The sequence below is a fragment of the Trichomycterus rosablanca genome, chromosome 4 (genome assembly GCF_030014385.1).
Source record: "Trichomycterus rosablanca isolate fTriRos1 chromosome 4, fTriRos1.hap1, whole genome shotgun sequence".
In the NCBI taxonomy this organism is placed as follows: Eukaryota; Metazoa; Chordata; class Actinopteri; order Siluriformes; family Trichomycteridae; genus Trichomycterus; species Trichomycterus rosablanca.
In genome coordinates, this window is record NC_085991.1 from 11107814 (window position 1) to 11135370 (window position 27557).

General features: G+C 49.2%; 14 non-coding genes and 2 pseudogenes across 14 annotated transcripts; all 16 read left to right on the forward strand.

Moving 5' to 3' along the window:
* The first annotated feature begins 123 nt into the window (after positions 1-123).
* LOC134312601 (U2 spliceosomal RNA) lies at positions 124-320 on the forward strand. The gene has a single exon (XR_010011582.1). It is a non-coding gene; the product is annotated as a U2 spliceosomal RNA (small nuclear RNA).
* Positions 321-698: 378 nt separating this feature from the next.
* On the forward strand, positions 699-813 carry LOC134312725 (U5 spliceosomal RNA). The gene has a single exon (XR_010011642.1). It is a non-coding gene; the product is annotated as a U5 spliceosomal RNA (small nuclear RNA).
* A 4860-nt stretch (positions 814-5673) lies between these two features.
* LOC134312597 (U2 spliceosomal RNA) lies at positions 5674-5870 on the forward strand. The gene has a single exon (XR_010011578.1). It is a non-coding gene; the product is annotated as a U2 spliceosomal RNA (small nuclear RNA).
* A 375-nt stretch (positions 5871-6245) lies between these two features.
* LOC134312726 (U5 spliceosomal RNA) lies at positions 6246-6360 on the forward strand. The gene has a single exon (XR_010011643.1). It is a non-coding gene; the product is annotated as a U5 spliceosomal RNA (small nuclear RNA).
* A 117-nt stretch (positions 6361-6477) lies between these two features.
* LOC134313259 (U2 spliceosomal RNA) lies at positions 6478-6668 on the forward strand. Its single transcript, XR_010012147.1, has one exon. It is a non-coding gene; the product is annotated as a U2 spliceosomal RNA (small nuclear RNA).
* A 375-nt stretch (positions 6669-7043) lies between these two features.
* LOC134312727 (U5 spliceosomal RNA) lies at positions 7044-7158 on the forward strand. Its single transcript, XR_010011644.1, has one exon. It is a non-coding gene; the product is annotated as a U5 spliceosomal RNA (small nuclear RNA).
* A 117-nt stretch (positions 7159-7275) lies between these two features.
* Positions 7276-7466, forward strand: LOC134313260 (U2 spliceosomal RNA). The gene has a single exon (XR_010012148.1). It is a non-coding gene; the product is annotated as a U2 spliceosomal RNA (small nuclear RNA).
* Positions 7467-7842: 376 nt separating this feature from the next.
* LOC134312728 (U5 spliceosomal RNA) lies at positions 7843-7957 on the forward strand. Its single transcript, XR_010011645.1, has one exon. It is a non-coding gene; the product is annotated as a U5 spliceosomal RNA (small nuclear RNA).
* Positions 7958-8074: 117 nt separating this feature from the next.
* On the forward strand, positions 8075-8265 carry LOC134313261 (U2 spliceosomal RNA). The gene has a single exon (XR_010012149.1). It is a non-coding gene; the product is annotated as a U2 spliceosomal RNA (small nuclear RNA).
* A 376-nt stretch (positions 8266-8641) lies between these two features.
* On the forward strand, positions 8642-8756 carry LOC134312729 (U5 spliceosomal RNA). Its single transcript, XR_010011646.1, has one exon. It is a non-coding gene; the product is annotated as a U5 spliceosomal RNA (small nuclear RNA).
* A 117-nt stretch (positions 8757-8873) lies between these two features.
* Positions 8874-9064, forward strand: LOC134313243 (U2 spliceosomal RNA). The gene has a single exon (XR_010012133.1). It is a non-coding gene; the product is annotated as a U2 spliceosomal RNA (small nuclear RNA).
* Positions 9065-9440: 376 nt separating this feature from the next.
* LOC134312730 (U5 spliceosomal RNA) lies at positions 9441-9555 on the forward strand. The gene has a single exon (XR_010011647.1). It is a non-coding gene; the product is annotated as a U5 spliceosomal RNA (small nuclear RNA).
* A 5734-nt stretch (positions 9556-15289) lies between these two features.
* On the forward strand, positions 15290-15463 carry LOC134313469 (U2 spliceosomal RNA; annotated as a pseudogene).
* Positions 15464-15842: 379 nt separating this feature from the next.
* On the forward strand, positions 15843-15957 carry LOC134312732 (U5 spliceosomal RNA). Its single transcript, XR_010011649.1, has one exon. It is a non-coding gene; the product is annotated as a U5 spliceosomal RNA (small nuclear RNA).
* Positions 15958-21715: 5758 nt separating this feature from the next.
* On the forward strand, positions 21716-21889 carry LOC134313470 (U2 spliceosomal RNA; annotated as a pseudogene).
* Positions 21890-22267: 378 nt separating this feature from the next.
* On the forward strand, positions 22268-22382 carry LOC134312733 (U5 spliceosomal RNA). Its single transcript, XR_010011650.1, has one exon. It is a non-coding gene; the product is annotated as a U5 spliceosomal RNA (small nuclear RNA).
* Positions 22383-27557: the final 5175 nt, after the last annotated feature.

Below are 27557 nucleotides of genomic sequence, written 5' to 3' on the forward strand. Positions count from 1 at the left end.
AGAATATGGGATATGTGTATGGGAAAAAAACATGATGATTACAATGAATGTGACAACGGTGGTGGGAAAGAAATGAAAATTATTATTCTGTAAATAGTTTGTTTTGTGTGAAAATGTGTGTAAATAAACTTTTGTAAAAAAAAAAAAAATAAAAAAATAAAAAAAAATCTGTTCTTATCAGTTTAATATCTGATACGTCCTCTACCCGAGGACCATATATTAAATGGATTTTTAGGCCTGGGAGTCGGAAGAGGGGCTTGCTCCGTCCACTCCACGCATCGACCAGGTATTGCATTGCCTCCTGGCACGGTGCACCCTCATAAACGGTCAAACGAAAGAGTAGTTGACGAATGCTGGTGACTGGCCCCTGCTGGAAAGCTGTTGGGATTAGGGGTACGGCGCCTTAGACCTTTGCCTAGCCTAGGCCCGGGATTTCCTCGGTCCTTTTGCGCTAGGGAGTCCCGCTTTTCCCGCTTTTTCATTTTCCCTCCATTTCACTTTAAAAAAAAAAAAAAAAAAAAAAAAGGCGAAAGACTTAATTTTCCCCCACCCTGTGTTTCTCCAGGCAAAGGCTGTGCTGCCTCGTCACCCACCCGACGACCCAAGGGCGCTTTTGCTGCAGGTTTTCGTCGCTCTACCTCGAGCCCTCTTCCTTGAGCGGCCGGTGGCCTACGGAGGCCTGGGCGACCGGCGAGCAGGGCTGGAGTTTCTCTTCATTCACGTACAAATCTTTCGCCTTTTACTAAAGATTTCCGTGGAGAGGAACGTTGACAAGTTCAACTTATTTTTTGAAGGCTTTGTCTTTGCAAAGCTGCTCTTTTGCTGGTGGAATGACAGAAGGTGTGTGGGCGTGAAGGCGGCCGGTCAGCGCCGTCCACTAGTCCGGACCCTCAAAAGGTAGGGCCCGTGGCCCGGCGCCTATTTCAGGTTATCGCTTCTCGGCCTTTTGGCTAAGATCAAGATGGTGCGAGGAGGCGACGGAATGCCGGCCAAGACGGCGCGGCTGAAGGACTCGTTAAGGTTTAAGTTACAAGAAGATGCTGGTGAGGAGACTAGGAGACGGTTTGGAAAAGAATGGGTCGTGTTGCGGATTCTACGGGAGCTGGCTGGAGTGTTGCCCAGTGCTGTGTTTTGCCTGCAGGATTTTTCCAGGGCTGGTTTCGTCGACGTGACCTTCACTTCCCTTCGCTGCTGCATCGACGTACATGAGAGGTGCAACACCTCTCCGGATCATCAGGCTTTGAAAGGACTGAGGATCAACCCGCTTTTCGCCATGGAACAGGTACCCCTTGTTTTCCATGCGTACAACCCCTTACTGCCAGAAGAAGTCATCCGGTCGTTCCTGGGGCGCTACTGCGAGACGGTATCGGAGGGCGAAATGCTCCGAGACCGCTTTGGCATTTGGTCTGGAAGGCGGAAGTACATGGTTAAGCTGCGAAAAGATCCCGGTTCTCCTGATGGGCGATTGCACCCGCCAGGAAGCTTCGCGATTGGGCCCAACCGAGGCTTTTTGTGGTACCCAGGACAGCCAATTTATTGTCGACGATGCGGGGGGCGTGGGCACACTAAAGAAAACTGCGAGGGATTGCGGTGCCGGTTCTGCAGACAGGAGGGCCATTTAGCAGCGAGCTGTACGGCCCCAAAGCAATGTAGCCTCTGCGGGAGTGATGGTCACCTGTACCGCTCCTGCCCTAGAGAGAGAGGTACTCTGACCAACCTGTTTAGCACCAACCTGGAGAGAGAGACGGAGGAGCCGGAACCCCCACTCCAGAACCAGAACAGCGAGCACCCCCAAAGCGAACCAAGGTCGGAGGAGGCAGAGCAAGCACAAGGGAGCACCCGTGAAAGCCAGCTCACCAGGCAAGACCAGGTGGAAGAAACGCCACAGGGAGGCACAGTCTCCAGGAGCTGGGCTGAGTTAAAGGAGGCAGAGGATCAGACCATGACGGCGGGGAAGGACAGTGTTCCAGCGCCCAGCCGACGCAGGAACCCCAGCGCTGAGAGTCCAGGCGAGAAGGGCAGGAAGAAGACCAAGATAGGGCCGCAGGAGGCCCCAAAGGAAGATACAAGGGATGAGGAGGGCACAAACGAGGAAGAGCTGAGCTCCGAGGACTCTTCAGAGGAAGACAAGGAGCAGGAGCTCATTGACAGCGATAGCGCGTCCCTCGACAGTTGGAGACAGAAAGGGGTGGAAGTGCGGTCTTTAAAAGGTTTGGGTAGGGGGAGAGGGCGGCATAGGCCCGACCAGGGAGGAGTGGAAGGGGGGGGTGAAACAACAAAATGAAGGGGAGGGGACCAGGGCAGAGTGGACCAGCGTGTCTGACACTGGCCACTCTGAACGTCAGGGGCCTAAGGCAGGAGAAGAGACGCTGCGCTGTTTTCCAGACACTGGAGGATCAGCAAGTAGACGTCGTCTTTTTGCAAGAGTGCCACCTGCGTACGAAAGACGAGGGAGATCGATTTTCTAAGGACTGGAAGGCAGGCCCCGCAGTGTGGGGGCCGGGGGAGGGGAAAGCGGATGGGGTTGGGATCCTCTTCAGATCCTGGGAATTTGTAGTGGGGGAAGGGATAGTAGTGGTTCCAGGGAGGGTGCTGGTCGTGGACGGACACTGGCGGAGCGTTCCGTTTAGGGCGGTGTGCGTCTATGCGCCAGCAGTTGCGGGACGGAGAGCTGGCTTTTTCCAGATTTTGGAGCCGCTGCTCTGCACTAACAGAGAGAAGTGGGTCGGGGGCGACTTTAACATTGAGGTCGGAAAAGACCGAGACCTCAGCGCCCTCCTAGCCGGCGCTGGCTTGAAAGACGCTATGAAAACTGCAGGACCAGGTCCCCCTTGTAACACCTGGAGAAATACCCGGGGGAACTCTTCCCGTTTGGACTACCTGTTTGTCCGGGAGAAGGTTAAGGTAAGCCAGGGGACGCTCTGCCCGTTTTGGAGTTCGGACCATTGCCTAGTGGCCGCCAGCGTTGAGACAGGGACAGAGTCATGGGGTCCGGGGCGATGGAGGCTGAATGTCTCCTCTCTCGGTGACCCAGAGTTCTGCCAAACACTCCGAAGCCTCCTGCAGAGCTGGAAGGCCCTGAAGGGCCTTTACAGCACGCAGGGAGACTGGTGGGAAGACTGCAAGAAAAGAACTGCAGCCTTCTGTCAGCAGTGGGGAAAAGAACAGGCTCGAGTTAAAAGGCAAAGAGCCAAAGAGTGGTCTGAAGCTCTACAAGAGGCATGGCAGAACGGAGATGTGCAGGCGATGAAGCAGGCGAGCACCGCCCTTCGAGCCTGGTATGAGGCCAAGGCGCGGAGCTACTGCCTTCAAGCCGGGCTTCAGAAGATCCGGGAGGGCGAGCGCCCATCCCGTTTCTTCTTCAATCAAGTCAGGGCACGTCAGCAGAAAGCCTATATGGCAGAGCTAGTGAAGGGGACAAGGCGCGAAGAAACAGTGAAGGGCATGCTAGAGATGGTCCAAGACTTTTACGGGGACCTCTTCGCTGAGAGGCCAGTGCTGGAAGGCGGGGCCTCTGGCTTTGAGGGTGCCCTACGCCAGGCTTTGCCGGCCGACGAGCAGGAGGAGCTAGAAATTCCGCTCACCTTGGAGGAAATCGAACAGGCGGTGTATGCAATGCGGAAGAGCATCTCCCCAGGGGGTGATGGGCTTCCAGTGGAGTGGTACATCACTTTCTGGCCAGAGGTAGGTCCAGAATTATTAAAAGTCTACCTTGAGGCAATCGAGAGAGGCCTTTTACCTACAACTTTAAGGACGGGCCAGGTCACTCTAATCCACAAAAAAGGGGACAAAAGAGATCTGACAAATTGGAGGCCCATCAGCCTGCTCGGCACAGACTACAAAATTTTAGCTAAGCTCCTCTCGCTAAGGCTCAGAAGGGTGATCAGTTCAGTGATCCACCCGGATCAGACCTGTGCAATCCCGGGTCGGACAAGCGCTTTCAACTTGGCCTTGATCCGGGACGCAGTGGCATGGGCCCAGCAGCGGAATCTCCCGCTAGCTCTGTTAAATTTAGACCAAGAAAAGGCTTTTGATCGGGTCAACCATACCTTCCTCTTTGGAATTCTAAAGAGAATGGGCTTTGGCCCAAGTTTCGTAGCCTGGATCCGCCTGTTATACGCTGGAGCAATAAGTAGGGTGGGAGTGAACGGCCATCTGTCGAGACCAGTCGCTCAGGTCGGAGGGGTCAGACAAGGGTGTCCGCTGTCTCCGCTCTTATATGTGATGTACCTGGAACCTCTTCTCGCAAGACTGCAAGCTGAGCCCAAGTTCAAAGGTCTCCACATCCCTGGGGGACGGGGAGTCAGCGCGAAAGTCTCGGCCTACGCGGATGACGCCACCGCCTTCCTGGGTACAGAAGGTGACCTACAAGCCATAGACCAAGTCTTGTCGGATTTTGAAGCCGCCACTGGGGCCCGGGTGAACAAGGCCAAATCGTCGATTATGTTCCTTGGAGCATGGAAAGATAGGAAGATCGCTCCAGAGGGCTATGCTCGCTGTGAGGATGGCCTCCGGGTCCTAGGGCTACGCATTTGGCGAACTGGTGGTGCCCGCAAAACATGGCAAGAAGCCTTGGTAGGAGTGCAGGTGAGGGCAGCAAAGTGGGCCTCAAGAAACCTGACCCTGCTGGGACGGGTGATTGCAGTGAAGTGCGACCTCATGGCCAGACTGGTCCACCTGGCATATATGTATCCGATCCCCTACCAGTTGGGAAGAAGGTTAGAGCGGATTTTGTTCCGTTTTGTGTGGAGTGGTACGGCTGAACTGGTGTCGCGAGGTACAATGTACCTGGACACAAGCCGGGGGGGGAGGGGCATGGTCTGCGCGCACCTGAAACTCATGGCACTGTACATTGCCAACCTGGCGGGTTTGGTCCGGGGGGGCGCCGGACACCCGGCGTCCCTGTTTGCCAGGTTCTGGTTCGGCTTCTCCCTCCGAGAGGTCGTGCCATGGCGTGGGACCGAACCGTGGTCCGAAGAAGCCCCTGAACATTACAGCCAAGCAAAGAAATATGTCAGAAAATACCGGTGGTGCTTGGTGCAAGATTCAGTCTTGAAACACCGAGCACTGTACCAACAGTGGCTGAGCGAGTTTGTTGCAAGACTTCCAGGGGACAGGCCGAGAGGAGACGTGAACTGGAAATCATTGCAGCCCAAGTGGCTGGATGGGCAGAGCAAACACATCCACTGGCTGGCTGCCCTGGGAAGGCTTCCAGTACGGGAAAGGTTGCACCGGCACGGGCAGCGTGTAACTCCGCTTTGCCCAGCAGAGTGTGGAGAAGAGGAAACAATCGCTCATGCTCTGTGGACATGCCCGGAGGTAGCGGCCTTTTGGGACCTGGTGCTGGACTGGTGGTCGGGGGGGAAGGGTCCCCCTTGGAGTCAAGACCTGGTCCTGTTGGGAAAAGGAATAGCTGAGCAGAGCAAGCAGTGGCTAGTAATTTCCACCGCCAAAAAAGTTCTCTGGGGAAGAAGAAACTGGTGTCTGCGCAAGAAGAGAGCCTGGCGCTCTCCGAGGGCCCTGTTCGAAATCTTCCTCAAGAAACTGGAAAAAGCCAGCCCTCTTTTGGAAAAAGGGGAGGGTAGGCCAGGGTAGCGAGAGACACATGGACAATGAGCACTAGAGTGGGGAGTGGTGGTGGTTATTTGTGGACTGAATGATGTAATGAAGAAAATATTTTTCTAATAAAAAAAAAAAAAAAAAAAAAAAAAAAAAAATCTGTTCTTATCAGTTTAATATCTGATACGTCCTCTACCCGAGGACCATATATTAAATGGATTTTTAGGCCTGGGAGTCGGAAGAGGGGCTTGCTCCGTCCACTCCACGCATCGACCAGGTATTGCATTGCCTCCTGGCACGGTGCACCCTCATAAACGGTCAAACGAAAGAGTAATTGACGAATGCTGGTGACTGGCCCCTGCTGGAAAGCTGTTGGGATTAGGGGTACGGCGCCTTAGACCTTTGCCTAGCCTAGGCCCGGGGTTTCCTCGGTCCTTTTGCGCTAGGGAGTCCCGCTTTTCCCGCTTTTTCATTTTCCCTCCATTTTACTTTAAAAAAAAAAAAAAAAAAAAAGGCGAAAGACTTAATTTTCCCCCACCCTGTGTTTCTCCAGGCAAAGGCTGTGCTGCCTCGTCACCCACCCGACGACCCAAGGGCGCTTTTGCTGCAGGTTTTCGTCGCTCTACCTCGAGCCCTCTTCCTTGAGCGGCCGGTGGCCTACGGAGGCCTGGGCGACCGGCGAGCAGGGCTGGAGTTTCTCTTCATTCACGTACAAATCTTTCGCCTTTTACTAAAGATTTCCGTGGAGAGGAACGTTGACAAGTTCAACTTATTTTTTGAAGGCTTTGTCTTTGCAAAGCTGCTCTTTTGCTGGTGGAATGACAGAAGGTGTGTGGGCGTGAAGGCGGCCGGTCAGCGCCGTCCACTAGTCCGGACCCTCAAAAGGTAGGGCCCGTGGCCCGGCGCCTATTTCAGGTTATCGCTTCTCGGCCTTTTGGCTAAGATCAAGTGTAGTATCTGTTCTTATCAGTTTAATATCTGATACGTCCTCTACCCGAGGACCATATATTAAATGGATTTTTAGGCCTGGGAGTCGGAAGAGGGGCTTGCTCCGTCCACTCCACGCATCGACCAGGTATTGCATTGCCTCCTGGCACGGTGCACCCTCATAAACGGTCAAACGAAAGAGTAATTGACGAATGCTGGTGACTGGCCCCTGCTGGAAAGCTGTTGGGATTAGGGGTACGGCGCCTTAGACCTTTGCCTAGCCTAGGCCCGGGGTTTCCTCGGTCCTTTTGCGCTAGAAAGTCCCGCTTTTCCCGCTTTTTCATTTTCCCTCCATTTTACTTAAAAAAAAAAAAAAAAAAAAAAGGCGAAAGACTTAATTTTCCCCCACCCTGTGTTTCTCCAGGCAAAGGCTGTGCTGCCTCGTCACCCACCCGACGACCCAAGGGCGCTTTTGCTGCAGGTTTTCGTCGCTCTACCTCGAGCCCTCTTCCTTGAGCGGCCGGTGGCCTACGGAGGCCTGGGCGACCGGCGAGCAGGGCTGGAGTTTCTCTTCATTCACGTACAAATCTTTCGCCTTTTACTAAAGATTTCCGTGGAGAGGAACGTTGACAAGTTCAACTTATTTTTTGAAGGCTTTGTCTTTGCAAAGCTGCTCTTTTGCTGGTGGAATGACAGAAGGTGTGTGGGCGTGAAGGCGGCCGGTCAGCGCCGTCCACTAGTCCGGACCCTCAAAAGGTAGGGCCCGTGGCCCGGCGCCTATTTCAGGTTATCGCTTCTCGGCCTTTTGGCTAAGATCAAGTGTAGTATCTGTTCTTATCAGTTTAATATCTGATACGTCCTCTACCCGAGGACCATATATTAAATGGATTTTTAGGCCTGGGAGTCGGAAGAGGGGCTTGCTCCGTCCACTCCACGCATCGACCAGGTATTGCATTGCCTCCTGGCACGGTGCACCCTCATAAACGGTCAAACGAAAGAGTAATTGACGAATGCTGGTGACTGGCCCCTGCTGGAAAGCTGTTGGGATTAGGGGTACGGCGCCTTAGACCTTTGCCTAGCCTAGGCCCGGGGTTTCCTCGGTCCTTTTGCGCTAGAAAGTCCCGCTTTTCCCGCTTTTTCATTTTCCCTCCATTTTACTTAAAAAAAAAAAAAAAAAAAAAAAGGCGAAAGACTTAATTTTCCCCCACCCTGTGTTTCTCCAGGCAAAGGCTGTGCTGCCTCGTCACCCACCCGACGACCCAAGGGCGCTTTTGCTGCAGGTTTTCGTCGCTCTACCTCGAGCCCTCTTCCTTGAGCGGCCGGTGGCCTACGGAGGCCTGGGCGACCGGCGAGCAGGGCTGGAGTTTCTCTTCATTCACGTACAAATCTTTCGCCTTTTACTAAAGATTTCCGTGGAGAGGAACGTTGACAAGTTCAACTTATTTTTTGAAGGCTTTGTCTTTGCAAAGCTGCTCTTTTGCTGGTGGAATGACAGAAGGTGTGTGGGCGTGAAGGCGGCCGGTCAGCGCCGTCCACTAGTCCGGACCCTCAAAAGGTAGGGCCCGTGGCCCGGCGCCTATTTCAGGTTATCGCTTCTCGGCCTTTTGGCTAAGATCAAGTGTAGTATCTGTTCTTATCAGTTTAATATCTGATACGTCCTCTACCCGAGGACCATATATTAAATGGATTTTTAGGCCTGGGAGTCGGAAGAGGGGCTTGCTCCGTCCACTCCACGCATCGACCAGGTATTGCATTGCCTCCTGGCACGGTGCACCCTCATAAACGGTCAAACGAAAGAGTAATTGACGAATGCTGGTGACTGGCCCCTGCTGGAAAGCTGTTGGGATTAGGGGTACGGCGCCTTAGACCTTTGCCTAGCCTAGGCCCGGGGTTTCCTCGGTCCTTTTGCGCTAGAAAGTCCCGCTTTTCCCGCTTTTTCATTTTCCCTCCATTTTACTTAAAAAAAAAAAAAAAAAAAAAAAGGCGAAAGACTTAATTTTCCCCCACCCTGTGTTTCTCCAGGCAAAGGCTGTGCTGCCTCGTCACCCACCCGACGACCCAAGGGCGCTTTTGCTGCAGGTTTTCGTCGCTCTACCTCGAGCCCTCTTCCTTGAGCGGCCGGTGGCCTACGGAGGCCTGGGCGACCGGCGAGCAGGGCTGGAGTTTCTCTTCATTCACGTACAAATCTTTCGCCTTTTACTAAAGATTTCCGTGGAGAGGAACGTTGACAAGTTCAACTTATTTTTTGAAGGCTTTGTCTTTGCAAAGCTGCTCTTTTGCTGGTGGAATGACAGAAGGTGTGTGGGCGTGAAGGCGGCCGGTCAGCGCCGTCCACTAGTCCGGATCCTCAAAAGGTAGGGCCCGTGGCCCGGCGCCTATTTCAGGTTATCGCTTCTCGGCCTTTTGGCTAAGATCAAGTGTAGTATCTGTTCTTATCAGTTTAATATCTGATATGTCCTCTACCCGAGGACCATATATTAAATGGATTTTTAGGCCTGGGAGTCGGAAGAGGGGCTTGCTCCGTCCACTCCACGCATCGACCAGGTATTGCATTGCCTCCTGGCACGGTGCACCCTCATAAACGGTCAAACGAAAGAGTAATTGACGAATGCTGGTGACTGGCCCCTGCTGGAAAGCTGTTGGGATTAGAGGTACGGCGCCTTAGACCTTTGCCTAGCCTAGGCCCGGGGTTTCCTCGGTCCTTTTGCGCTAGGGAGTCCCGCTTTTCCCGCTTTTTCATTTTCCCTCCATTTTACTTTAAAAAAAAAAAAAAAAAAAAAAGGCGAAAGACTTAATTTTCCCCCACCCTGTGTTTCTCCAGGCAAAGGCTGTGCTGCCTCGTCACCCACCCGACGACCCAAGGGCGCTTTTGCTGCAGGTTTTCGTCGCTCTACCTCGAGCCCTCTTCCTTGAGCGGCCGGTGGCCTACGGAGGCCTGGGCGACCGGCGAGCAGGGCTGGAGTTTCTCTTCATTCACGTACAAATCTTTCGCCTTTTACTAAAGATTTCCGTGGAGAGGAACGTTGACAAGTTCAACTTATTTTTTGAAGGCTTTGTCTTTGCAAAGCTGCTCTTTTGCTGGTGGAATGACAGAAGGTGTGTGGGCGTGAAGGCGGCCGGTCAGCGCCGTCCACTAGTCCGGATCCTCAAAAGGTAGGGCCTGTGGCCCGGCGCCTATTTCAGGTTATCGCTTCTCGGCCTTTTGGCTAAGATCAAGAGAGTGAGACAGCGATCGACTCCTGAGTGTTACACGACTTTTACCGTTGTGGTACTGGTCATAAGCACTTAGGAGATATTGCACTCGTTCTATTGTTGGGTATTGAGTCTTGGGTAGTAGGCTTTAATTCCCTCTAGCTACAGGACTCCAATGGTTACATTTCTCTCTACTTTAGGTGTTCCAGTTCCACCAAGCCTTTGGTGAGAAAAGAAACCATCCCAACAGGTAAGTGCAATTTCTTTTTCCTATTTTAGCTCATTTAGCTTTGATTTTACTATTTATTGTTTTAGTGTTTTTAGTTGCTTGTTTGGCTGTTGGTGCCTCCAAGCATGTCGGCTGCTCGTGCCGGCGTGCGGAGGCACCACAGCGTGCGCTTCATATTTAAGGAGGTGGATGGTAAGCTCCTGGAGATGTCCAGACTGGATTTCTCCAGGAAGCTGATCCAAAAAACCTTAAACTTCAAACCTACCGAAATAAACTGTATTTTGACCCTGCCTGGCAACAAAGGCTTTGATGTGAGTTTTTGTACCGCTATTCTGCTTAGATGTTTTTGGCAACGTTTCGAGGATGCTAAGAGCCAGTTCTCCATGTTCACTGTGGATAAACTTTCTGACAATTCAAGGAGGATGGTGTTTGTCAGAATGTTTAATGAAACTGTGACGGGAGAGGACATTTGCACCTGGCTAAAAAGATATTGCATGGTTACAGGACAGCCTATAAGGGTAGTTGACGAAGACGGCATATGGAACTGTACTTGGAGAATCCCAATTAAACAATGGGAAGATCCAAACGGTTACCTTGGCCTGAGTCATTTGCCTTCCATGATAGTGCTGGGACAGAACCGTGGCTACATTTTCTATCAGGGTATGCCCAAGCTCTGTCGCAAATGCGGCAAGTTTGGGCATTTAGCTGAAGCATGCCAAGAGACAGTTTGTGGAAAGTGTAGAGAAGTTGGGCACACGTACGAGCAGTGTCCCAATGGCAGGAGGTGCAATCTCTGTGGTGACTCTAACCATCTCTTCAGGGATTGCCCAAAATCATTTGCCAACAAACTGAAAAGTAACAACATGGCTGCCCAAACACAGGCCCAGGGAGACAAAGAAAAGGAGGCAGGCCCTGAGATTTTGGCGGGAAATTCAAATTCCCAGCCAGTCTCAGGAGTGGGCCAAGAATTGGAAGGCGGAGCAAATGGCCAGGCAGGGTCGGAACAGGTAACGGAGGTCCCTCCCTCTGAGCAACAGCAAGAGAACAATGATGATGGTGATGATGATGATGATGATGATAATGTAGAGGAAGACTCAACCCCTTCCTCTATGGAGACGGTGCCGGAGGTGAGTGTGACTGCTGGTGGAGTGGGGGAGCTGACTCTCTCGCTCCCTAGCGCTCAGGTGCCGAAGAGACCTGCGGGATCTCCTCTGCCAGACCTGGCGGAGAAGAAACAGCGGGCCACAGAGCGGTCAGGCAGCTCCTCGTCGGAGGACCTGAACCGGCTGTGGTCCGCTGGATCCCCTAATGAGGTATCCTTTCTGCGCCTCCAGCTGAAAACATCCACGCCGAAAAGCATGCTAGAGCAGTGCTCAGCATGCCGGGACGCGCGGGACACCTGCGACCCCTCACACTTCAATTTAATGAAGATCAAGGAGGAGCAGGTGTCACAAGAAATAGGGTGATTTTAACCGGCTTTTAACCGTATCTTTGTGGTTTTAATGTCCGGGTTTTAAAGATCACGCCTGTTTTTAACCTATAGTGCTCATGTCTCTTACGATCTCCACCATCAATGTGAGAAGCGTGAGAGCAGCGTTGAGAGCACAGAGTGTTCTGTCCCTTTTAAATGACATAAAGTCAGATGTGTTTTTACTGCAAGAGTGTGCTTTGCCGTTCTTGAAATCATACAGAGATTGGGAGCAGCGGTGGGCTGCGGGTCCCTCTCTCTGGAGCGGCTCGCACTACAGCCGGGCCGACGGTGTTGCCATTTTAATAAAAAACCCTAATATTTTGGTGAAGGGCAGCACGGTGGTGAGAGACGGACGGGCGCTTTTAGCAAATCTGACTTTTTTAGGAAGGGATTTTAACATTCTTAATGTGTATGGTTTTAATGACAAAAATGACAGGCATGACCTTTTAGAAGACCTGCAGCCCCACATGCTGGGGAGGGTTCCCCTAGTGTTGGGAGGGGATTTTAATTGTGTTTTATCTAGAGCAGACAGGAAAGGGGCAGGGGAAGATTTTAAAGTAGATAAATCATCGGTTTTATTGCAGGCTTTAATCAGTGATTTTAAATTAGTGGACTGTTTTAAAACCCTGCATCAAAATGAGGAGGGCTTCACCTGGTTCAGTGGTGACGGCACCAGAGCCTCGAGGATAGATTACGTTTTTACAAGGGGCTGCCCACCCACCGATGCTAGAATAACCCCCCTTTTCTTTACAGATCACTGCATGCTGTCTTGCACTCTTTCACTCCCCACAGGTGTGACGATAGGCGGAGGGCTGTGGAGGCTGAACTGTTCCCTGTTAGAAGACGAGGAGATCATCAGGGAGTACAGGGAACAGTTCGGCCTCTGGCAGACCCTCCAAGACTTGTACGATACACGTGCACAGTGGTGGGAGATGGTAAAAGACAGGACGAGACGGTTTTTTAAAAGGAAAGGTAAGGAGAAAAAACAAAGGGAGAAGAGATGCATGGTGGGGCTGCAAAAACGACTACAGAGATATTTTAACCTTTTAAACGCTGGTTTTGATTTTAGTGACGAAATTAAAGAGGTCAAAAATGAAATGTCAGTTTTAAATAATATTAAAACTAAAGGAATTATTTTAAGAAGTCGGGAGCAGGACATAGAAGAAGGAGAAAAGTGCACGAGGTATTTTTTTAAGAAAATAACAGAAAAAGAGAGAGCAATCACCGTTTTAAATGAAGGAGGAGAAGTTTTAAACAATACCAGGAAAATTTTAGAAGTGATTGAAAATTTTTATGAAAACCTTTACAATGAAAAAAATGTGCAAATAGAGACAGTTCAAGAAGTTTTACAGTTTTTAGACAAAAGAATTGACAATGAAAATGTGCTTTTATCCCGAGATTTTAACATTTTAGAAATGCAGACATGTTTTAAAGGTTTTAAACAAGGGAAGTCCCCAGGTGGAGATGGGCTCCCTTTAGAATTTTATAAAACCTTCTGGGATATTTTAGCACATGATTTATTGACTGTTTTTAACGAACTTCAAGGACTGGACAGACTCCCGGACAGTTTTAGGATAGGGATAGTTTCTTTGTTGTACAAAAAAGGAGACAAGACTGACATTAGGAACTGGAGACCCATAACGCTTTTAAATTTTGATTGTAAACTTTTTAGCAAGCTTTTATCGAGTCGAATGTCGACTGTTTTAGAGGACCTCATCCACCCGGATCAAGCCTGTGCCGTGCCCGGGAGGAGGATCACGGACAGCCTAGTGCTGGTCCGAGACGCCATCTGTTTTGCGAGAGACAGAAACATCCGGCTGTTAGTTCTAAATTTAGATTTTGAGAAAGCTTTCGATCGGGTCTCGCACCAGTACCTGTTCCAGGTACTGCAAAAAATGGGCTTCCCAGGGAGGTTTATAAAATGGGTGGGATTGCTGTACAACGATATCCACAGCAAAATTCTGGTAAATGGGCACCTCACAAAAGCGATCTCTATTCGCTCTGGCGTTCGCCAGGGGTGTCCGTTATCCCCGCTCCTGTTCGTTGCTTGCATCGAACCGCTGGCACAGATCTTGAGAAGGGACCAATGGATCACAGGACTAAGACTGCCAGGTGGACTGACTGCAACGTGCACACTATACATGGACGACGTTACCCTTTTATGTACGGACGTTTTATCGGCCCAAAGAGCACTCGACTTGACTGACTGGTACGGACGGGCCTCGGGCGCCAAGCTCAATAGGAGCAAGTCCGAGGCCCAGCTCTTTGGGCCATGGGGTGACTTACGACCAGACCTGGACGTGGATTTTAAAGAAACTGATTTAAAGATTTTAGGTATAAGATTTGACAAAGAGGGTGGAGGACGGGGAAACTGGACGGAAAAGATAGGGAAAGTTAGGCAACGACTGGGGTTATGGAGACTACGACGACTGACCATTGAGGGGAAGATTTTAATAATCAAATCTGTGATTTTACCTCTGGTTTTATTACTGTGCTCTGTTTTTAGTCCCCCCAGACATTTTATTTTACAGATGGAGAGGGCGATGTTTTATTTCCTGTGGGGGTCCAAGTGGGAGCGGCTAAGAAGAGATGTCGTCAAGAAAAAACCCGAAAATGGAGGAAAGGGGCTCCCAGACCCCCACCTGTTTTTAACTAGCAAATTTGTCGCCCTGCATATGACATACGCAACGACCCCATCCAGAGAGAACAAGACGGCAACCATGGTGAAGTTCTGGATGGGGTCGTACCTGAGGACTCTGCGTATTTTAACTCCCGATCTAAAAACACCAGTTGCTTTTAATCTGACAAAAGAATACGGTTTTATCAAAAAGTTTTTAAAGAAATATGTTTTAGAGAAGGAAGATGTCACCATTTTATCTAATGCACGTTTTATCGTCTCCTTTGTGCAGGACCGGGAAAAAGTGAGTCCTGTCCCAGGCCTCAGTCTGAGTGAGGCCAGACAAGTGTGGAGGAACGTGGCCCACCCCGCCCTCCCGAACAAGCACAAAGATCTGTTGTGGATGGCGGCTCATGAGATCCTCCCGGCCAGGGCCGTGATGCACTCCCGGGGGATGGCAACGAATCCCACGTGCCCACGGTTTGGGTGTGGCGAGCCAGAAACCGTGCGGCATGTGCTCTGGGAGTGCAGCGTGGCGAGGGACCTGTGGGCCAGAACCGGCCCGCTACAATGCCCGAGCCTACCAGCAGGGGAGGTCCACCCGCGAGTTTACCGGCTAGCGGTGAACGGGGTGGGTCAGGGCTTAGAAAAATTGCCAGCCGCGGAGTTCACCACGCTCTGGCTCACCCTTACCAGCGTGACAGCCGCCTTGTGGACCTCCCGTGACCTGTTGGTGGGGAAGCGAGTGACAGTGCCCCTGCACGCGTTGGAGCGGCTGGCAACATCGTCGCGGCAGGAGGCGCTGCGCATCGCCAATCGGAGGAGGGGGCTGGGGTCACACGCAGGGGGGTCCAGACCACCACGGGCGATGGCTCCCGTCAATGCACCGCCAACTGAACACGAGAAGGACGGAGCATCGGGCACAGGGTGAGGATCTCCGCTGAGCTGCAGAACGTGATACCGGATTCAACGGAGGAGCGGGGTGGTGCAAGGAGGACGAGGACTCACCCCGGTTTTGCACAAAGGAACGTGTTTTACTTGCGTTGTTTTACCTGGACTTTTTATTGGATTTTTTTCGAACATTTTAAACTGATATTACTCTTCACTTTTAAAAACAAGATGAACTTTTAACATACTGAAAGAAGCTTTTTAATGTTCTTTTATCTGCACTGACTTTTTAGGCAAACAAAAGCTTTTAAGAAAATGTTTAAAGTATGTTTTATTGTTTTTTATGTGAAGATGTGTTTTAAAATTGTGAGAGAAAAATGTTTTAAAATGTAAAATGGTGACAATAAAAACTTTTTCGAGGTAAAAATCTGTTCTTATCAGTTTAATATCTGATACGTCCTCTACCCGAGGACCATATATTAAATGGATTTTTAGGCCTGGGAGTCGGAAGAGGGGCTTGCTCCGTCCACTCCACGCATCGACCAGGTATTGCATTGCCTCCTGGCACGGTGCACCCTCATAAACGGTCAAACGAAAGAGTAATTGACGAATGCTGGTGACTGGCCCCTGCTGGAAAGCTGTTGGGATTAGGGGTACGGCGCCTTAGACCTTTGCCTAGCCTAGGCCCGAGGTTTCCTCGGTCCTTTTGCGCTAGGGAGTCCCGCTTTTCCCGCTTTTTCATTTTCCCTCCATTTTATTTAAAAAAAAAAAAAAAAAAAAAAAAAAGGCGAAAGACTTAATTTTCCCCCACCCTGTGTTTCTCCAGGCAAAGGCTGTGCTGCCTCGTCACCCACCCGACGACCCAAGGGCGCTTTTGCTGCAGGTTTTCGTCGCTCTACCTCGAGCCCTCTTCCTTGAGCGGCCGGTGGCCTACGGAGGCCTGGGCGACCGGCGAGCAGGGCTGGAGTTTCTCTTCATTCACGTACAAATCTTTCGCCTTTTACTAAAGATTTCCGTGGAGAGGAACGTTGACAAGTTCAACTTATTTTTTGAAGGCTTTGTCTTTGCAAAGCTGCTCTTTTGCTGGTGGAATGACAGAAGGTGTGTGGGCGTGAAGGCGGCCGGTCAGCGCCGTCCACTAGTCCGGACCCTCAAAAGGTAGGGCCCGTGGCCCGGCGCCTATTTCAGGTTATCGCTTCTCGGCCTTTTGGCTAAGATCAAGAGGGTGAGACAGCAATCGACTCCTGAGTGTTACACGACTTTTACCGTTGTGGTACTGGTCATAAGCACTTAGGAGATATTGCACTCGTTCTATTGTTGGGTATTGAGTCTTGGGTAGTAGGCTTTAATTCCCTCTAGCTACAGGACTCCAGTGGTTACATTTCTCTCTACTTTAGGTGTTCCAGTTCCACCAAGCCTTTGGTGAGAAAAGAAACCATCCCAACAGGTAAGTGCAATTTCTTTTTCCTATTTTAGCTCATTTAGCTTTGATTTTACTATTTATTGTTTTAGTGTTTTTAGTTGCTTGTTTGGCTGTTGGTGCCTCCAAGCATGTCGGCTGCTCGTGCCGGCGTGCGGAGGCACCACAGCGTGCGCTTCATATTTAAGGAGGTGGATGGTAAGCTCCTGGAGATGTCCAGACTGGATTTCTCCAGGAAGCTGATCCAAAAAACCTTAAACTTTAAACCTACCGAAATAAACTGTATTTTGACCCTGCCTGGCAACAAAGGCTTTGATGTGAGTTTTTGTACCGCTATTCTGCTTAGATGTTTTTGGCAACGTTTCGAGGATGCTAAGAGCCAGTTCTCCATGTTCACTGTGGATAAACTTTCTGACAATTCAAGGAGGATGGTGTTTGTCAGAATGTTTAATGAAACTGTGACGGGAGAGGACATTTGCACCTGGCTAAAAAGATATTGCATGGTTACAGGACAGCCTATAAGGGTAGTTGACGAAGACGGCATATGGAACTGTACTTGGAGAATCCCAATTAAACAATGGGAAGATCCAAACGGTTACCTTGGCCTGAGTCATTTGCCTTCCATGATAGTGCTGGGACAGAACCGTGGCTACATTTTCTATCAGGGTATGCCCAAGCTCTGTCGCAAATGCGGCAAGTTTGGGCATTTAGCTGAAGCATGCCAAGAGACAGTTTGTGGAAAGTGTAGAGAAGTTGGGCACACGTACGAGCAGTGTCCCAATGGCAGGAGGTGCAATCTCTGTGGTGACTCTAACCATCTCTTCAGGGATTGCCCAAAATCATTTGCCAACAAACTGAAAAGTAACAACATGGCTGCCCAAACACAGGCCCAGGGAGACAAAGAAAAGGAGGCAGGCCCTGAGATTTTGGCGGGAAATTCAAATCCCCAGCCAGTCTCAGGAGTGGGCCAAGAATTGGAAGGCGGAGCAAATGGCCAGGCAGGGTCGGAACAGGTAACGGAGGTCCCTCCCTCTGAGCAACAGCAAGAGAACAATGATGATGGTGATGATGATGATGATGATGATGATGATAATGATAATGATAATGATAATGTAGAGGAAGACTCAACCCCTTCCTCTATGGAGACGGTGCCGGAGGTGAGTGTGACTGCTGGTGGAGTGGGGGAGCTGACTCTCTCGCTCCCTAGCGCTCAGGTGCCGAAGAGACCTGCGGGATCTCCTCTGCCAGACCTGGCAGAGAAGAAACAGCGGGCCACAGAGCGGTCAGGCAGCTCCTCGTCGGAGGACCTGAACCGGCTGTGGTCCGCTGGATCCCCTAATGAGGTATCCTTTCTGCGCCTCCAGCTGAAAACATCCACGCCGAAAAGCATGCTAGAGCAGTGCTCAGCATGCCGGGACGCGCGGGACACCTGCGACCCCTCACACTTCAATTTAATGAAGATCAAGGAGGAGCAGGTGTCACAAGAAATAGGGTGATTTTAACCGGCTTTTAACCGTATCTTTGTGGTTTTAATGTCCGGGTTTTAAAGATCACGCCTGTTTTTAACCTATAGTGCTCATGTCTCTTACGATCTCCACCATCAATGTGAGAAGCGTGAGAGCAGCGTTGAGAGCACAGAGTGTTCTGTCCCTTTTAAATGACATAAAGTCGGATGTGTTTTTACTGCAAGAGTGTGCTTTGCCGTTCTTGAAATCATACAGAGATTGGGAGCAGCGGTGGGCTGCGGGTCCCTCTCTCTGGAGCGGCTCGCACTACAGCCGGGCCGACGGTGTTGCCATTTTAATAAAAAACCCTAATATTTTGGTGAAGGGCAGCACGGTGGTGAGAGACGGACGGGCGCTTTTAGCAAATCTGACTTTTTTAGGAAGGGATTTTAACATTCTTAATGTGTATGGTTTTAATGACAAAAATGACAGTCATGACCTTTTAGAAGACCTGCAGCCCCACATGCTGGGGAGGGTTCCCCTAGTGTTGGGAGGGGATTTTAATTGTGTTTTATCTAGAGCAGACAGGAAAGGGGCAGGGGAAGATTTTAAAGTAGATAAATCATCGGTTTTATTGCAGGCTTTAATCAGTGATTTTAAATTAGTGGACTGTTTTAAAACCCTGCATCAAAATGAGGAGGGCTTCACCTGGTTCAGTGGTGACGGCACCAGAGCCTCGAGGATAGATTACGTTTTTACAAGGGGCTGCCCACCCACCGATGCTAGAATAACCCCCCTTTTCTTTACAGATCACTGCATGCTGTCTTGCACTCTTTCACTCCCCACAGGTGTGACGATAGGCGGAGGGCTGTGGAGGCTGAACTGTTCCCTGTTAGAAGACGAGGAGATCATCAGGGAGTACAGGGAACAGTTCGGCCTCTGGCAGACCCTCCAAGACTTGTACGATACACGTGCACAGTGGTGGGAGATGGTAAAAGACAGGACGAGACGGTTTTTTAAAAGGAAAGGTAAGGAGAAAAAACAAAGGGAGAAGAGATGCATGGTGGGGCTGCAAAAACGACTACAGAGATATTTTAACCTTTTAAACGCTGGTTTTGATTTTAGTGACGAAATTAAAGAGGTCAAAAATGAAATGTCAGTTTTAAATAATATTAAAACTAAAGGAATTATTTTAAGAAGTCGGGAGCAGGACATAGAAGAAGGAGAAAAGTGCACGAGGTATTTTTTTAAGAAAATAACAGAAAAAGAGAGAGCAATCACCGTTTTAAATGAAGGAGGAGAAGTTTTAAACAATACCAGGAAAATTTTAGAAGTGATTGAAAATTTTTATGAAAACCTTTACAATGAAAAAAATGTGCAAATAGAGACAGTTCAAGAAGTTTTACAGTTTTTAGACAAAACAATTGACAATGAAAATGTGCTTTTATCCCGAGATTTTAACATTTTAGAAATGCAGACATGTTTTAAAGGTTTTAAACAAGGGAAGTCCCCAGGTGGAGATGGGCTCCCTTTAGAATTTTATAAAACCTTCTGGGATATTTTAGCACATGATTTATTGACTGTTTTTAACGAACTTCAAGGACTGGACAGACTCCCGGACAGTTTTAGGATAGGGATAGTTTCTTTGTTGTACAAAAAAGGAGACAAGACTGACATTAGGAACTGGAGACCCATAACGCTTTTAAATTTTGATTGTAAACTTTTTAGCAAGCTTTTATCGAGTCGAATGTCGACTGTTTTAGAGGACCTCATCCACCCGGATCAAGCCTGTGCCGTGCCCGGGAGGAGGATCACGGACAGCCTAGTGCTGGTCCGAGACGCCATCTGTTTTGCGAGAGACAGAAACATCCGGCTGTTAGTTCTAAATTTAGATTTTGAGAAAGCTTTCGATCGGGTCTCGCACCAGTACCTGTTCCAGGTACTGCAAAAAATGGGCTTCCCAGGGAGGTTTATAAAATGGGTGGGATTGCTGTACAACGATATCCACAGCAAAATTCTGGTAAATGGGCACCTCACAAAAGCGATCTCTATTCGCTCTGGCGTTCGCCAGGGGTGTCCGTTATCCCCGCTCCTGTTCGTTGCTTGCATCGAACCGCTGGCACAGATCTTGAGAAGGGACCAATGGATCACAGGACTAAGACTGCCAGGTGGACTGACTGCAACGTGCACACTATACATGGACGACGTTACCCTTTTATGTACGGACGTTTTATCGGCCCAAAGAGCACTCGACTTGACTGACTGGTACGGACGGGCCTCGGGCGCCAAGCTCAATAGGAGCAAGTCCGAGGCCCAGCTCTTTGGGCCATGGGGTGACTTACGACCAGACCTGGACGTGGATTTTAAAGAAACTGATTTAAAGATTTTAGGTATAAGATTTGACAAAGAGGGTGGAGGACGGGGAAACTGGACGGAAAAGATAGGGAAAGTTAGGCAACGACTGGGGTTATGGAGACTACGACGACTGACCATTGAGGGGAAAATTTTAATAATCAAATCTGTGATTTTACCTCTGGTTTTATTACTGTGCTCTGTTTTTAGTCCCCCCAGACATTTTATTTTACAGATGGAGAGGGCGATGTTTTATTTCCTGTGGGGGTCCAAGTGGGAGCGGCTAAGAAGAGATGTCGTCAAGAAAAAACCGGAAAATGGAGGAAAGGGGCTCCCAGACCCCCACCTGTTTTTAACTAGCAAATTTGTCGCCCTGCATATGACATACGCAACGACCCCATCCAGAGAGAACAAGACGGCAACCATGGTGAAGTTCTGGATGGGGTCGTACCTGAGGACTCTGCGTATTTTAACTCCCGATCTAAAAACACCAGTTGCTTTTAATCTGACAAAAGAATACGGTTTTATCAAAAAGTTTTTAAAGAAATATGTTTTAGAGAAGGAAGATGTCACCATTTTATCTAATGCACGTTTTATCGTCTCCTTTGTGCAGGACCGGGAAAAAGTGAGTCCTGTCCCAGGCCTCAGTCTGAGTGAGGCCAGACAAGTGTGGAGGAACGTGGCCCACCCCGCCCTCCCGAACAAGCACAAAGATCTGTTGTGGATGGCGGCTCATGAGATCCTCCCGGCCAGGGCCGTGATGCACTCCCGGGGGATGGCAACGAATCCCACGTGCCCACGGTTTGGGTGTGGCGAGCCAGAAACCGTGCGGCATGTGCTCTGGGAGTGCAGCGTGGCGAGGGACCTGTGGGCCAGAACCGGCCCGCTACAATGCCCGAGCCTACCAGCAGGGGAGGTCCACCCGCGAGTTTACCGGCTAGCGGTGAACGGGGTGGGTCAGGGCTTAGAAAAATTGCCAGCCGCGGAGTTCACCACGCTCTGGCTCACCCTTACCAGCGTGACAGCCGCCTTGTGGACCTCCCGTGACCTGTTGGTGGGGAAGCGAGTGACAGTGCCCCTGCACGCGTTGGAGCGGCTGGCAACATCGTCGCGGCAGGAGGCGCTGCGCATCGCCAATCGGAGGAGGGGGCTGGGGTCACACGCAGGGGGGTCCAGACCACCACGGGCGATGGCTCCCGTCAATGCACCGCCAACTGAACACGAGAAGGACGGAGCATCGGGCACAGGGTGAGGATCTCCGCTGAGCTGCAGAACGTGATACCGGATTCAACGGAGGAGCGGGGTGGTGCAAGGAGGACGAGGACTCACCCCGGTTTTGCACAAAGGAACGTGTTTTACTTGCGTTGTTTTACCTGGACTTTTTATTGGATTTTTTTCGAACATTTTAAACTGATATTACTCTTCACTTTTAAAAACAAGATGAACTTTTAACATACTGAAAGAAGCTTTTTAATGTTCTTTTATCTGCACTGACTTTTTAGGCAAACAAAAGCTTTTAAGAAAATGTTTAAAGTATGTTTTATTTTTTTTTATGTGAAGATGTGTTTTAAAATTGTGAGAGAAAAATGTTTTAAAATGTAAAATGGTGACAATAAAAACTTTTTCGAGGTAAAAATCTGTTCTTATCAGTTTAATATCTGATACGTCCTCTACCCGAGGACCATATATTAAATGGATTTTTAGGCCTGGGAGTCGGAAGAGGGGCTTGCTCCGTCCACTCCACGCATCGACCAGGTATTGCATTGCCTCCTGGCACGGTGCACCCTCATAAACGGTCAAACGAAAGAGTAATTGACGAATGCTGGTGACTGGCCCCTGCTGGAAAGCTGTTGGGATTAGGGGTACGGCGCCTTAGACCTTTGCCTAGCCTAGGCCCGAGGTTTCCTCGGTCCTTTTGCGCTAGGGAGTCCCGCTTTTCCCGCTTTTTCATTTTCCCTCCATTTTATTTAAAAAAAAAAAAAAAAAAAAAAAAAGGCGAAAGACTTAATTTTCCCCCACCCTGTGCTTCTCCAGGCAAAGGCTGTGCTGCCTCGTCACCCACCCGACGACCCAAGGGCGCTTTTGCTGCAGGTTTTCGTCGCTCTACCTCGAGCCCTCTTCCTTGAGCGGCCGGTGGCCTACGGAGGCCTGGGCGACCGGCGAGCAGGGCTGGAGTTTCTCTTCATTCACGTACAAATCTTTCGCCTTTTACTAAAGATTTCCGTGGAGAGGAACGTTGACAAGTTCAACTTATTTTTTGAAGGCTTTGTCTTTGCAAAGCTGCTCTTTTGCTGGTGGAATGACAGAAGGTGTGTGGGCGTGAAGGCGGCCGGTCAGCGCCGTCCACTAGTCCGGATCCTCAAAAGGTAGGGCCTGTGGCCCGGCGCCTATTTCAGGTTATCGCTTCTCGGCCTTTTGGCTAAGATCAAGAGGGTGAGACAGCGATCGACTCCTGAGTGTTACACGACTTTTACCGTTGTGGTACTGGTCATAAGCACTTAGGAGATATTGCACTCGTTCTATTGTTGGGTATTGAGTCTTGGGTAGTAGGCTTTAATTCCCTCTAGCTACAGGACTCCAGTGGTTACATTTCTCTCTACTTTAGGTGTTCCAGTTCCACCAAGCCTTTGGTGAGAAAAGAAACCATCCCAACAGGTAAGTGCAATTTCTTTTTCCTATTTTAGCTCATTTAGCTTTGATTTTACTATTTATTGTTTTAGTGTTTTTAGTTGCTTGTTTGGCTGTTGGTGCCTCCAAGCATGTCGGCTGCTCGTGCCGGCGTGCGGAGGCACCACAGCGTGCGCTTCATATTTAAGGAGGTGGATGGTAAGCTCCTGGAGATGTCCAGACTGGATTTCTCCAGGAAGCTGATCCAAAAAACCTTAAACTTCAAACCTACCAAAATAAACTGTATTTTGACCCTGCCTGACAACAAAGGCTTTGATGTGAGTTTTTGTACCGCTATTCTGCTTAGATGTTTTTGGCAACGTTTCGAGGATGCTAAGAGCCAGTTCTCCATGTTCACTGTGGATAAACTTTCTGACAATTCAAGGAGGATGGTGTTTGTCAGAATGTTTAATGAAACTGTGACGGGAGAGGACATTTGCACCTGGCTAAAAAGATATTGCATGGTTACAGGACAGCCTATAAGGGTAGTTGACGAAGACGGCATATGGAACTGTACTTGGAGAATCCCAATTAAACAATGGGAAGATCCAAACGGTTACCTTGGCCTGAGTCATTTGCCTTCCATGATAGTGCTGGGACAGAACCGTGGCTACATTTTCTATCAGGGTATGCCCAAGCTCTGTCGCAAATGCGGCAAGTTTGGGCATTTAGCTGAAGCATGCCAAGAGACAGTTTGTGGAAAGTGTAGAGAAGTTGGGCACACGTACGAGCAGTGTCCCAATGGCAGGAGGTGCAATCTCTGTGGTGACTCTAACCATCTCTTCAGGGATTGCCCAAAATCATTTGCCAATAAACTGAAAAGTAACAACATGGCTGCCCAAACACAGGCCCAGGGAGACAAAGAAAAGGAGGCAGGCCCTGAGATTTTGGCGGGAAATTCAAATTCCCAGCCAGTCTCAGGAGTGGGCCAAGAATTGGAAGGCGGAGCAAATGGCCAGGCAGGGTCGGAACAGGTAACGGAGGTCCCTCCCTCTGAGCAACAGCAAGAGAACAATGATGATGGTGATGATGATGATGATGATGATAATGATAATGATAATGTAGAGGAAGACTCAACCCCTTCCTCTATGGAGACGGTGCCGGAGGTGAGTGTGACTGCTGGTGGAGTGGGGGAGCTGACTCTCTCGCTCCCTAGCGCTCAGGTGCCGAAGAGACCTGCGGGATCTCCTCTGCCAGACCTGGCGGAGAAGAAACAGCGGGCCACAGAGCGGTCAGGCAGCTCCTCGTCTGAGGACCTGAACCGGCTGTGGTCCGCTGGATCCCCTAATGAGGTATCCTTTCTGCGCCTCCAGCTGAAAACATCCACGCCGAAAAGCATGCTAGAGCAGTGCTCAGCATGCCGGGACGCGCGGGACACCTGCGACCCCTCACACTTCAATTTAATGAAGATCAAGGAGGAGCAGGTGTCACAAGAAATAGGGTGATTTTAACCGGCTTTTAACCGTATCTTTGTGGTTTTAATGTCCGGGTTTTAAAGATCACGCCTGTTTTTAACCTATAGTGCTCATGTCTCTTACGATCTCCACCATCAATGTGAGAAGCGTGAGAGCAGCGTTGAGAGCACAGAGTGTTCTGTCCCTTTTAAATGACATAAAGTCAGATGTGTTTTTACTGCAAGAGTGTGCTTTGCCGTTCTTGAAATCATACAGAGATTGGGAGCAGCGGTGGGCTGCGGGTCCCTCTCTCTGGAGCGGCTCGCACTACAGCCGGGCCGACGGTGTTGCCATTTTAATAAAAAACCCTAATATTTTGGTGAAGGGCAGCACGGTGGTGAGAGACGGACGGGCGCTTTTAGCAAATCTGACTTTTTTAGGAAGGGATTTTAACATTCTTAATGTGTATGGTTTTAATGACAAAAATGACAGGCATGACCTTTTAGAAGACCTGCAGCCCCACATGCTGGGGAGGGTTCCCCTAGTGTTGGGAGGGGATTTTAATTGTGTTTTATCTAGAGCAGACAGGAAAGGGGCAGGGGAAGATTTTAAAGTAGATAAATCATCGGTTTTATTGCAGGCTTTAATCAGTGATTTTAAATTAGTGGACTGTTTTAAAACCCTGCATCAAAATGAGGAGGGCTTCACCTGGTTCAGTGGTGACGGCACCAGAGCCTCGAGGATAGATTACGTTTTTACAAGGGGCTGCCCACCCACCGATGCTAGAATAACCCCCCTTTTCTTTACAGATCACTGCATGCTGTCTTGCACTCTTTCACTCCCCACAGGTGTGACGATAGGCGGAGGGCTGTGGAGGCTGAACTGTTCCCTGTTAGAAGACGAGGAGATCATCAGGGAGTACAGGGAACAGTTCGGCCTCTGGCAGACCCTCCAAGACTTGTACGATACACGTGCACAGTGGTGGGAGATGGTAAAAGACAGGACGAGACGGTTTTTTAAAAGGAAAGGTAAGGAGAAAAAACAAAGGGAGAAGAGATGCATGGTGGGGCTGCAAAAACGACTACAGAGATATTTTAAACTTCTCCTCCTTCATTTAAAACGGTGATTGCTCTCTCTTTTTCTGTTATTTTCTTAAAAAAATACCTCGTGCACTTTTCTCCTTCTTCTATGTCCTGCTCCCGACTTCTTAAAATAATTCCTTTAGTTTTAATATTATTTAAAACTGACATTTCATTTTTGATCTCTTTAATTTCGTCACTAAAATCAAAACCAGCGTTTAAAAGGTTAAAATATCTCTGTAGTCGTTTTTGCAGCCCCACCATGCATCTCTTCTCCCTTTGTTTTTTCTCCTTACCTTTCCTTTTAAAAAACCGTCTCGTCCTGTCTTTTACCATCTCCCACCACTGTGCACGTGTATCGTACAAGTCTTGGAGGGTCTGCCAGAGGCCGAACTGTTCCCTGTACTCCCTGATGATCTCCTCGTCTTCTAACAGGGAACAGTTCGGCCTCTGGCAGACCCTCCAAGACTTGTACGATACACGTGCACAGTGGTGGGAGATGGTAAAAGACAGGACGAGACGGTTTTTTAAAAGGAAAGGTAAGGAGAAAAAACAAAGGGAGAAGAGATGCATGGTGGGGCTGCAAAAACGACTACAGAGATATTTTAACCTTTTAAACGCTGGTTTTGATTTTAGTGACGAAATTAAAGAGGTCAAAAATGAAATGTCAGTTTTAAATAATATTAAAACTAAAGGAATTATTTTAAGAAGTCGGGAGCAGGACATAGAAGAAGGAGAAAAGTGCACGAGGTATTTTTTTAAGAAAATAACAGAAAAAGAGAGAGCAATCACCGTTTTAAATGAAGGAGGAGAAGTTTTAAACAATACCAGGAAAATTTTAGAAGTGATTGAAAATTTTTATGAAAACCTTTACAATGAAAAAAATGTGCAAATAGAGACAGTTCAAGAAGTTTTACAGTTTTTAGACAAAAGAATTGACAATGAAAATGTGCTTTTATCCCGAGATTTTAACATTTTAGAAATGCAGACATGTTTTAAAGGTTTTAAACAAGGGAAGTCCAGAGGTGGAGATGGGCTCCCTTTAGAATTTTATAAAACCTTCTGGGATATTTTAGCACATGATTTATTGACTGTTTTTAACGAACTTCAAGGACTGGACAGACTCCCGGACAGTTTTAGGATAGGGATAGTTTCTTTGTTGTACAAAAAAGGAGACAAGACTGACATTAGGAACTGGAGACCCATAACGCTTTTAAATTTTGATTGTAAACTTTTTAGCAAGCTTTTATCGAGTCGAATGTCGACTGTTTTAGAGGACCTCATCCACCCGGATCAAGCCTGTGCCGTGCCCGGGAGGAGGATCACGGACAGCCTAGTGCTGGTCCGAGACGCCATCTGTTTTGCGAGAGACAGAAACATCCGGCTGTTAGTTCTAAATTTAGATTTTGAGAAAGCTTTCGATCGGGTCTCGCACCAGTACCTGTTCCAGGTACTGCAAAAAATGGGCTTCCCAGGGAGGTTTATAAAATGGGTGGGATTGCTGTACAACGATATCCACAGCAAAATTCTGGTAAATGGGCACCTCACAAAAGCGATCTCTATTCGCTCTGGCGTTCGCCAGGGGTGTCCGTTATCCCCGCTCCTGTTCGTTGCTTGCATCGAACCGCTGGCACAGATCTTGAGAAGGGACCAATGGATCACAGGACTAAGACTGCCAGGTGGACTGACTGCAACGTGCACACTATACATGGACGACGTTACCCTTTTATGTACGGACGTTTTATCGGCCCAAAGAGCACTCGACTTGACTGACTGGTACGGACGGGCCTCGGGCGCCAAGCTCAATAGGAGCAAGTCCGAGGCCCAGCTCTTTGGGCCATGGGGTGACTTACGACCAGACCTGGACGTGGATTTTAAAGAAACTGATTTAAAGATTTTAGGTATAAGATTTGACAAAGAGGGTGGAGGACGGGGAAACTGGACGGAAAAGATAGGGAAAGTTAGGCAACGACTGGGGTTATGGAGACTACGACGACTGACCATTGAGGGGAAGATTTTAATAATCAAATCTGTGATTTTACCTCTGGTTTTATTACTGTGCTCTGTTTTTAGTTCCCCCAGACATTTTATTTTACAGATGGAGAGGGCGATGTTTTATTTCCTGTGGGGGTCCAAGTGGGAGCGGCTAAGAAGAGATGTCGTCAAGAAAAAACCGGAAAATGGAGGAAAGGGGCTCCCAGACCCCCACCTGTTTTTAACTAGCAAATTTGTCGCCCTGCATATGACATACGCAACGACCCCATCCAGAGAGAACAAGACGGCAACCATGGTGAAGTTCTGGATGGGGTCGTACCTG